Below are 8,594 nucleotides of genomic sequence, written 5' to 3'. Positions count from 1 at the left end.
GCTGGAGAAAAAGAGATCAACATCCCAAAGGCTCAAAGCTAGCCAAGGAAAGAGGCGATCTGTTGAGGAAAACCGTTATCGGTTATGCGGGGAATATTAGGTCAACACCATATCAAATGAGAGACAACCCTGCAGGGGAACAAACGCAGATAGCTGCTCAGGAACCAAGAGGAAAATCTGATTGGGGGCAAATCCAATGGCAACTGATGAGGAAACCATCATTCTTCCAAAATCACACAAATTGTCGTAACTAAATGTCCATACTCAGCTGGGAATAATCATAAACTCGGTTGGGGAAGAAACACTCCACAGGGGGATAATCAACCAACTCGACTGGCTACCTTATTGGGGAATAGTGAACAGTCAATCGTCTGGAGAAATCAACAAACATCGAGAGCTGAATAATGTTATCGGGGAAGAAAGAGAAATTGCGCCTACTGCTCGGGAGAACCAATACTGCTCCATACTTAGGGCTTACTGCTTTCGAATCATTGTTGATATTCTTTTTAAATGAAAGCGATTATTTAAAATTACTACTTTTATATGTTTAAGATAACATGTTTTGATTAAAACTTTAATTTTCAAAAATGATCATAATAAAATTTAAAACTATTTGGATGAAATAAATAAGAGTAGAAACAATTGTTGGTTCTTTATGTTGGCATCAATTTTGGTAAAACTTAGTGTCATCACAAGATGTCACGCGTCTTGACATGTGATATCAGCTTCCTGCAGGATGTTTAAATATGGTTGTGCAGGATTTAGCTAAGATGTCAGGCCCGATGTTAAGACATGTGTATACAGAACATTCAATCTGAATGTTATGTATTTTGGTATTGCACTTTTCATGCAAATCTGTGTGTGCCTATGTGGAGATTGAATGCGCTATTCAAGGAGTAATTTGATTTAAAACCAGATTGTTCTATTTTCCAATAAGGGATGATTAGCTGCTGTTTCTTAGGAGATACGCAAGGAAAATATAATTAGGGTTTTATGCTGCCCAGACCCATTCAAAAGCTTCTATTTAAAGGCCATGTAAAACCTGTTTTATATACACAAGAGACGAAGGATAAAGAGAGAGAGAGAGAGTTTTAGGGTTTTAGTCTTGTGTGAACTTGTGTATTGTGAGCCATTCATTCATCTTATTGATGTATGAATTGGACTGACTTTTATGTTGTAATTTGTCCACTCTAAGCTTTGAAGCACGAGTGTTTGTTTACTTGGTTGAAGATTTTAACCAAGATCAAGTATGTGTCCTTGAAGTGTGTCTTCTTTCTTTTGTATTTGTTTTTATATCACTGATGTGATTGAGGGGGAGTGAGTAGGGTCTCATATTTAAGAGTTGTTAGATAGAAGTCACACGGGTAGATATTAGGTGAAAAGACTCTTACTTGAAGTTGTTTACTGAGAGTCTTTGAACTAATTCTATTTAGTAGATTTCCTTCCTGGCTTGGTAGCCCCCAGACGTAGGTGAGTTTGCACCGAACTGGGTTAACAATTGCTTGTGTCACTTGTTCAATTGTTTCTTTATTTTTATCCTGTTTATATTGCACTTGTTGTTCATATATTAGTGTCGTGACATTACCTTCGACATCTCATATCTGGTACCAAAATTTCATTTGGTATTAGAGCAGGCATCCTGCTTTGGTTCTAGGTGAGATCTTGGGACGTTACTTTCTAGTACTATGGATAGAGACAGAGGATCTGTACGCAGACCACCAATTCTGGATAGATCTAACTATGACTTCTATAAACCTCGAATGGTAGCCTTCTTGAAATCTTTGGATAATAAGGCTTGGAAGGCTGTTCTAACAGGCTGGGAACATCTCCACTCCGAAGGAAGGAGAAACTACAACTGATAAGAAGCTTGAAGAAGAATGGACCAAGGAGGAGGATGAACTAGCTCTTGGAAACTCTAAAGCATTGAATGCTATATTCAATGGGCTTGATAAGAACATCTTCAGACTGGTGAACAACTGTGAAGTGGCTAAAGATGCTTGGAATATTCTCAAAACCACTCATGAAGGTACCTCTAGAGTGAAGATGTCTAGATTGCAGATGCTTACTACTAAGTTTGAGAATTTGAGGATGAAAGAAGATGAAAGTATTCATGACTTCCATATGAATATCCCTGAAATTGCTAATGCCTCAGGAGCCCTGTTCAAGAAGATGTCAGATGAAAAGCTTGTGAGGAAAATTCTCAGATCACTTCCTAAGAGATTTACCATGAAAGTGACAGCCATAGAAGAATCTCAGGATATCTGCAAGATGAGAGTGGATGAGCTAATTGGATCCCTCCAAACATTTGAGTTGGGAATGAGTGATGGATCAGAAAATAAAGTCAAAAGCATAACCTTTATGTCAAACACTGAGGATAAAGAGGAAGACAATAGTCAGGATACTGATGAAGGTCTAACAAATGATATAGCATTACTTGGGAGACAATTCAACAAACTCCTGAAGAGGATGGATGTGAGGTCAAAGTCTAATGTCAAGAACAACTCATTTGACATCAGTAGGCCTAATGATGCTGGAAGAAGAACAAAATCTGAGGAAAAATCCAAACAGGGAAAAGGAATTCAGTGCTGTAATACCCCAAAATTTGCCCCCCTCATTCATACATTCATTTTTAGGTCATTTAACATTTCATATTGCATTTCATCCTATCAATCAGAATCATATCCAAGAAGCTTGAATGTCATCCAAGACACTTTGTGGGTCCTATCTGGGTGATCAGTCAACACAAGGGAATGGCTTGAGATACTTCCAACATGTTCAAATGGGGTCTATTCATCATTCAAAACGTTGATCTTGAAGGAGCAAAAGTTTGTTCATGAGCTGTCATGCTCGGCGAGCAGAATGGGTCGCCTAGCGAGTCCCAAGAAAAGCCACCAGAATCACCTACGCTCAGAGGAATTTCTTGAACTGTCATGCTCGCTAGGCGAAGCCCACGCGTTTTGAAAAAAAATAAATAATAAATAAATAAATAAAAAATAACAGAAAAATCTTGGACTTGGACCTCTCTTTTTTGAGCCCACAAAGTTACAAAAATCAGGTTATAAATTCTAGACTTCCATCTCCCAAGAAACCCTGGGAAAAAGATAGTGAGAGAAGAGCTAACAGAGTTCAGAGCAACCTCCGGATACTGAAAGGAACTCATCTGCAAAGAACCTACTCCATCTCATATAAACCCTCAGATTGCTTTGCAAACCCAACCGGGAAATTCAATTTCATTCGATCTCTCCAATCAGGTTTGCCCTATTTCCATTACTTTATGCTTTCAATTTGAATGCTCTGAATGTATGAGGTATTATCGTTAGGTTTTGCATGTGGGTACATGTTTTAGTATGTATGTCATGTTTTGATGTGTGGATCCTTGCCCCCTGACTTTGAATTTTGATACCCTTTTGATGCATGTGTTTGACAAGAGGTTTAGGCCTCCTACACTTGGTTGCTTTTTGTGAGCTCTTTTTGTGAATTTTAATGGCATGATTCATGTGGTTACATTTTGATTTGGGGCAACTCTTGATTGCACCCCATCTTGTCACTCTAACCTATTTGTTGAGTTTTTGTGAGGGCTCACATGACTCCTGAAAGAATAGCTTGCTTGGCATTCCTCTTTATTTGTGGGATACCAGTTGGAGATTTATTCCGATTACCTGTTTTGACTTGCTTTCTTTGATGGTGTCAGCTCTGGTTTTCTTATTTCTTTAATTGTTATTACTTCGGATCTTTATCCGTGTGGTAGATCTCTTGATCCTTTATCTTTCCCGCATTTTACCGCTTTCTTAGCTGGAAGACCTCAATAGGAGGCAATGTTTTCTTTTGTTTGTTTACTTTTGTGCCCAAAGACCTCCAAGAAGAGGCATCAAAGCTAAAGACCTCCCTAAAGAGGCAATTGACGGATAAGAGGGATTAGTAATCAATCCCCCGTTATTCAGTGTGTCGTTCTTTATGCTCGCACTACGTGTTGATGCTTCAGAACAAAAGCCTAAGATCTTTTGTCCGGTCAGTCAGTGGAGAGGGTTCCACCTTTCTGAATCCCCACTTTCTGTCATAAGCTTACCCTGGCCAGGGTTAAGAGCTATGAGGTCTTATCCTTATTACCCTTTTGATCTGCTCACCCTGACGTTCAATGTCAGTGGTTAAGAGCCCATTTGATTACCTATTCCATGGCTTGTTTGTCGAGGTTGATATGACCCCTCTTGACTAAAGCCCTACCCATGTATGTTTGAGCCCCCTTGGTGGCATTTTACTTTATGCATGTTTGTTTTGTATGGTGTGATTGTCTCCCCATAGGATTGCTAGGCTTCGTATAGTCTCTCGTTTGCATGTCAATTAAGGTAGCACCGTTCCTTCGTCTAGGACTTCCTTTTTTGCATGAGCATTCCTAAAACACAAACCAACTCATTGATTTTTCTTCTCCTAAGAACACGTTAACTGCTTCTACTATAGGCGAGTAAGTCTCCAAAGGTTGAGCATCCGGTAGATTGCGTAGTAACGTCGTTCATCCAAAAACACAACCCTTAACCCGTAGGTACCCGAACTACGGCCTGCTCTGATTCTCATTTCAGATGAGATACGTAGGCATAAGACGCGATGTCTTAGCGAGCACACTCCTCTTTAACCCATAGGTAGCCGAGCTACGAAGACTCTGATTCTCATATTCAGATGAGATACGTATGCAGTGGATGCGACATCCGTGCGAGTCATTTTCTTTTGAACCCCCTTTTAGTAAATAGTACATTAGATATACACGCACCCTTTAGACAAGAACAACAAAAGTGGATCCCGTAGAGTACTACGGATGCGTAGGGGTGCTAATACCTTCCCTTCTCATAATCGGCTCCCGAACCCAAGATTTGGTTGCGTGACCTTGTCTTTTCCTTTCCTTTTTTCAGGTTTACTTCGAGCGTTTCCTTTCCCTCCTTTGGGATAAATAACGCACGGTGGCGACTCTTCTGTCATTTCTTTCTCGCCGGTTGTTTTTTCGCACACTATTTTTTAGGTTGCGACAACTGGCGACTCTGCTGGGGATTTATTTTCCCTAGTGGGCCTTTCCTAGCGTTGTTTGTCTATTGTCTATTGTGTGTTATTTATTTATTGCATTGCATACTTATCTGCTTGCATTGCATCCTATGTGCGCTTTACTGTCTCATGCATACTGTGCTAGTTGAGTATCTGTTTCACTGTTGGGTGGGAGTCACAAGAGGTAAAAGGCCCAATACACAGGCTATGAGTGAACTTTAGGACACCTAGGAATAGAGTGATTCATGGGAAGAGGGTGGTATGGCGCCACTTAGCGGAACATGGTATCACGAGCAATTCAAATTCTGATGGGGTATTATCGTTGCACACACCTGGTGCGCATATGATGATATTCTTGAAAGGATTGTTTATCCTGCGTTTCTCTTGACCTTACCCTGACCTAGATTACGCCTGTGAGTGAGGCGGGAACGAATCATTTACAGGTACTGATGGTGACTTGTTCTGATGGTGACCGTGTCCTGTTGGTGACTGTTGTTTGGTTCTTGTTGGCGACCGTTGGTTCTGAAGTAGGGGTTCTAAATTGATGACTGTGTTCTATGGTTCCCGGTTCCGAATTCATGCTGAAGTTCTGATCTTGTGCCTCGTGATATACAACCAACCCGGTTTTCTGGAGCAGAGTTCTGATCTCGTAATACATTCTTCAGTGGGTTTCTCTTCAGACAGTGCAACCCAACAGATATTCAAGCAGATACAGCAACCTTGATTTGCATGTCACTGCATTGCATCACATCATTTGCATTCATATCATTTAACACATGTTTATCCATTTCTGTGGGGTTTATATCTTCTTCTTGATCCTAGTTGGGGTTTTCTGGTACTTTTAAAAGGGATATTTTATATGATGAGAGACTGGAATCAAGGGGTAGAATACCCTTTGGAATTGATAAACATGTCATCGCATTTGCATATCCATCAGCATGTCTTGCATAACAGGTACCGCCGCAGTGTTCTCAGTTGTTTGGTGCTCCACTAGGATAGCTGACTCAGGCATTCACCGATATGGTACCCGAAGGAATCGACGATGAAGATGGGGATAGTGATTGCGACATCGATAATTGGGTGCGTCCGAGGATCCCGGGTGAAGTCATCAACAATTGGTCTTCTGAGGAGATTGTCTAAGCCACTTTTCTGGAGGAGTAATTTTTCTTGTTTATTCATGCATGTCTAAGTCTTACGTTCCGCCCAGGGCGTGATGACTCATTGTAGGGCTCATCTATGTGGATACCTGCGTTTTTTATCATGAATAAAGGACGTCTTGTTGCATTCAAATATTTTGTTCACTGTCTTTCAATTTTTGCAGTTTTCAAAAATCAAAAAATACTTGGCAATGTTTTGCTTAGTTTTTATATCTTTTTTTTCACACTCATAAGCACATACCATCACTCATGCGGATGCACGTCACTGGATCCTATTGATAACGGTTCTGCTATGGCTCGCTTCGACTTTGAAAATCCAATCTTTCAAGCTGAAGAAGAGAGTGATGAAGACTGCGAACTCCCTGAAGAACTTACCAGGCTATTAAAACAGGAAGAAAGGGTCATTCAACCGCATCAAGAGTCTGTTGAAGTGATTAATCTCGGCACCGAGGATGCCAAGAGAGAAATCAAGATAGGGGCTGCTTTGGAAGACAATGTGAAGAAGGGGCTGATTGAATTGCTGCAAGAGTATGTTGACATCTTTGCTTGGTCTTATCAGGACATGCCCGGGCTTGACACAGACATTGTGGTACACCGTTTGCCTCTCAAAGAGGATTGTCCTCCGGTCAAGCAGAAGCTCAGAAGAACAAGACCGGAGATGGCTGTCAAGATAAAGGAAGAAGTGCAAAAACAGTTGGATGCAGGGTTTCTAGCAGTCACCAATTATCCGCCATGGGTTGCAAACATCGTTCCAGTACCTAAGAAGGATGGAAAGGTACGGATGTGTGTCGACTACCGGGATCTGAACAGAGCTAGCCCTAAGGATGATTTCCCATTACCTCACATCGACGTTTTGGTGGATAACACGGCTCAGTTCTCGGTATTCTCCTTCATGGATGGCTTTTCTGGCTATAATCAAATTAAGATGGCACCAGAAGACATGGAGAAGACAACATTCATAACCCCATGGGGCACCTTCTGCTACAAGGTGATGCCGTTTGGTGTGAAAAATGCCGGAGCAACATATCAACGAGCGATGGTGACTCTGTTCCATGATATGATTCATCATGAAATCGAGGTTTATGTTGATGATATGATTGCCAGATCTCAGACAGAAGAAGAACATTTGGTGAACTTGTAGAAACTGTTTGAGCGTTTGAAGAAATTCAAGCTGAGGCTTAATCCGAACAAGTGTACTTTCGGGGTGAGATCTAGAAAACTGCTAGGTTTTATTGTTAGCGTGAAAAGGGATTGAGGTAGATCCGGCCAAAGTGAAAGCGATACAGGAAATGCCTGAGCCAAGAACAGAGAAACAAGTCCGTGGTTTCTTAGGAAGGTTGAACTACATTGCAAGGCTCATCTCTCACCTAACAGCCACGTGTGAGCCAATTTTCAAGTTGCTAAAAAAAGATCAGGCTATCAGGTGGAACGATGATTGTCAAAGGGCTTTTGAAAATATAAAAGAGTATTTGCAGAATCCTCCAATCCTCATGCCTCCAGTCCCCGGGAGACCGTTGATTATGTACTTGACAGTACTCGACAATTCCATGGGTTGTGTTCTCGGTCAACACGACGAGACAGGTAGAAAAGAGCATGCCATCTACTACCTGAGTAAGAAATTCATAGATTGCGAGTCGAGACACTCGATGCTTGAAAAGACATGTTGTGCACTTGCATGGGCTGCTAAGCGTTTGAGACAATACATGCTGTCTCACACAACCTTACTGATCTCCAAGATGGATCCAGTCAAATACATATTCGAGAAGCCAGCTCTCACCGGAAGGGTTGCTCGTTGCCAAATGGTACTGACAGAGTATGATATCCAGTATACATCCCAGAAAGCCATCAAAGGGAGTATTCTGTCAGACTATCTTGCTCAGCAGCCGATTGATGATTAGGAGCCGATGAAGTTTGATTTTCCAGATGAAGACATCATGTTTCTCAAGATGAAAGACTGTGAAGAGCCAGTTGTTGAGGAGGGACCTGATCCAGACGAAAAGTGGACTTTGTTGTTTGATGGGGCTGTCAATGCCCGAGGAAGTGGAATTGGTGCTGTCATTACTACTCCGAAAGGTGCCCACATGCCTTTCACCGCTCGTCTGACTTTTGAGTGCACCAATAATGAAGCTGAGTATGAAGCCTGTATCTTGGGTATTGAGCAAGCCATTGATTTGAGAATCAAGACTTTGGACATCTTCGGAGATTCAGTTCTGGTGATCAATCAAGTGAATGGTGATTGGAATACTCTCCAGCCTTATCTGGTCCCTTACAGAGATTACACGAGAAGGTTGTTGACTTTCTTCACAATAGTAAAGTTGTATCATATACCTCATGATGAGAACCAGATGGCAGATGCACTTGCCACTCTATCCTCCATGATCAAGGTGATTCGGTGGAATCATGTTCCTA

The sequence above is a fragment of the Lathyrus oleraceus genome, chromosome 6 (assembly GCF_024323335.1).
Source record: "Lathyrus oleraceus cultivar Zhongwan6 chromosome 6, CAAS_Psat_ZW6_1.0, whole genome shotgun sequence".
Classification (NCBI taxonomy): Eukaryota; Viridiplantae; Streptophyta; class Magnoliopsida; order Fabales; family Fabaceae; genus Lathyrus; species Lathyrus oleraceus.
The sequence above is the reverse complement of the archived record's forward strand: the minus strand, read 5'-3'. Positions refer to the sequence as shown.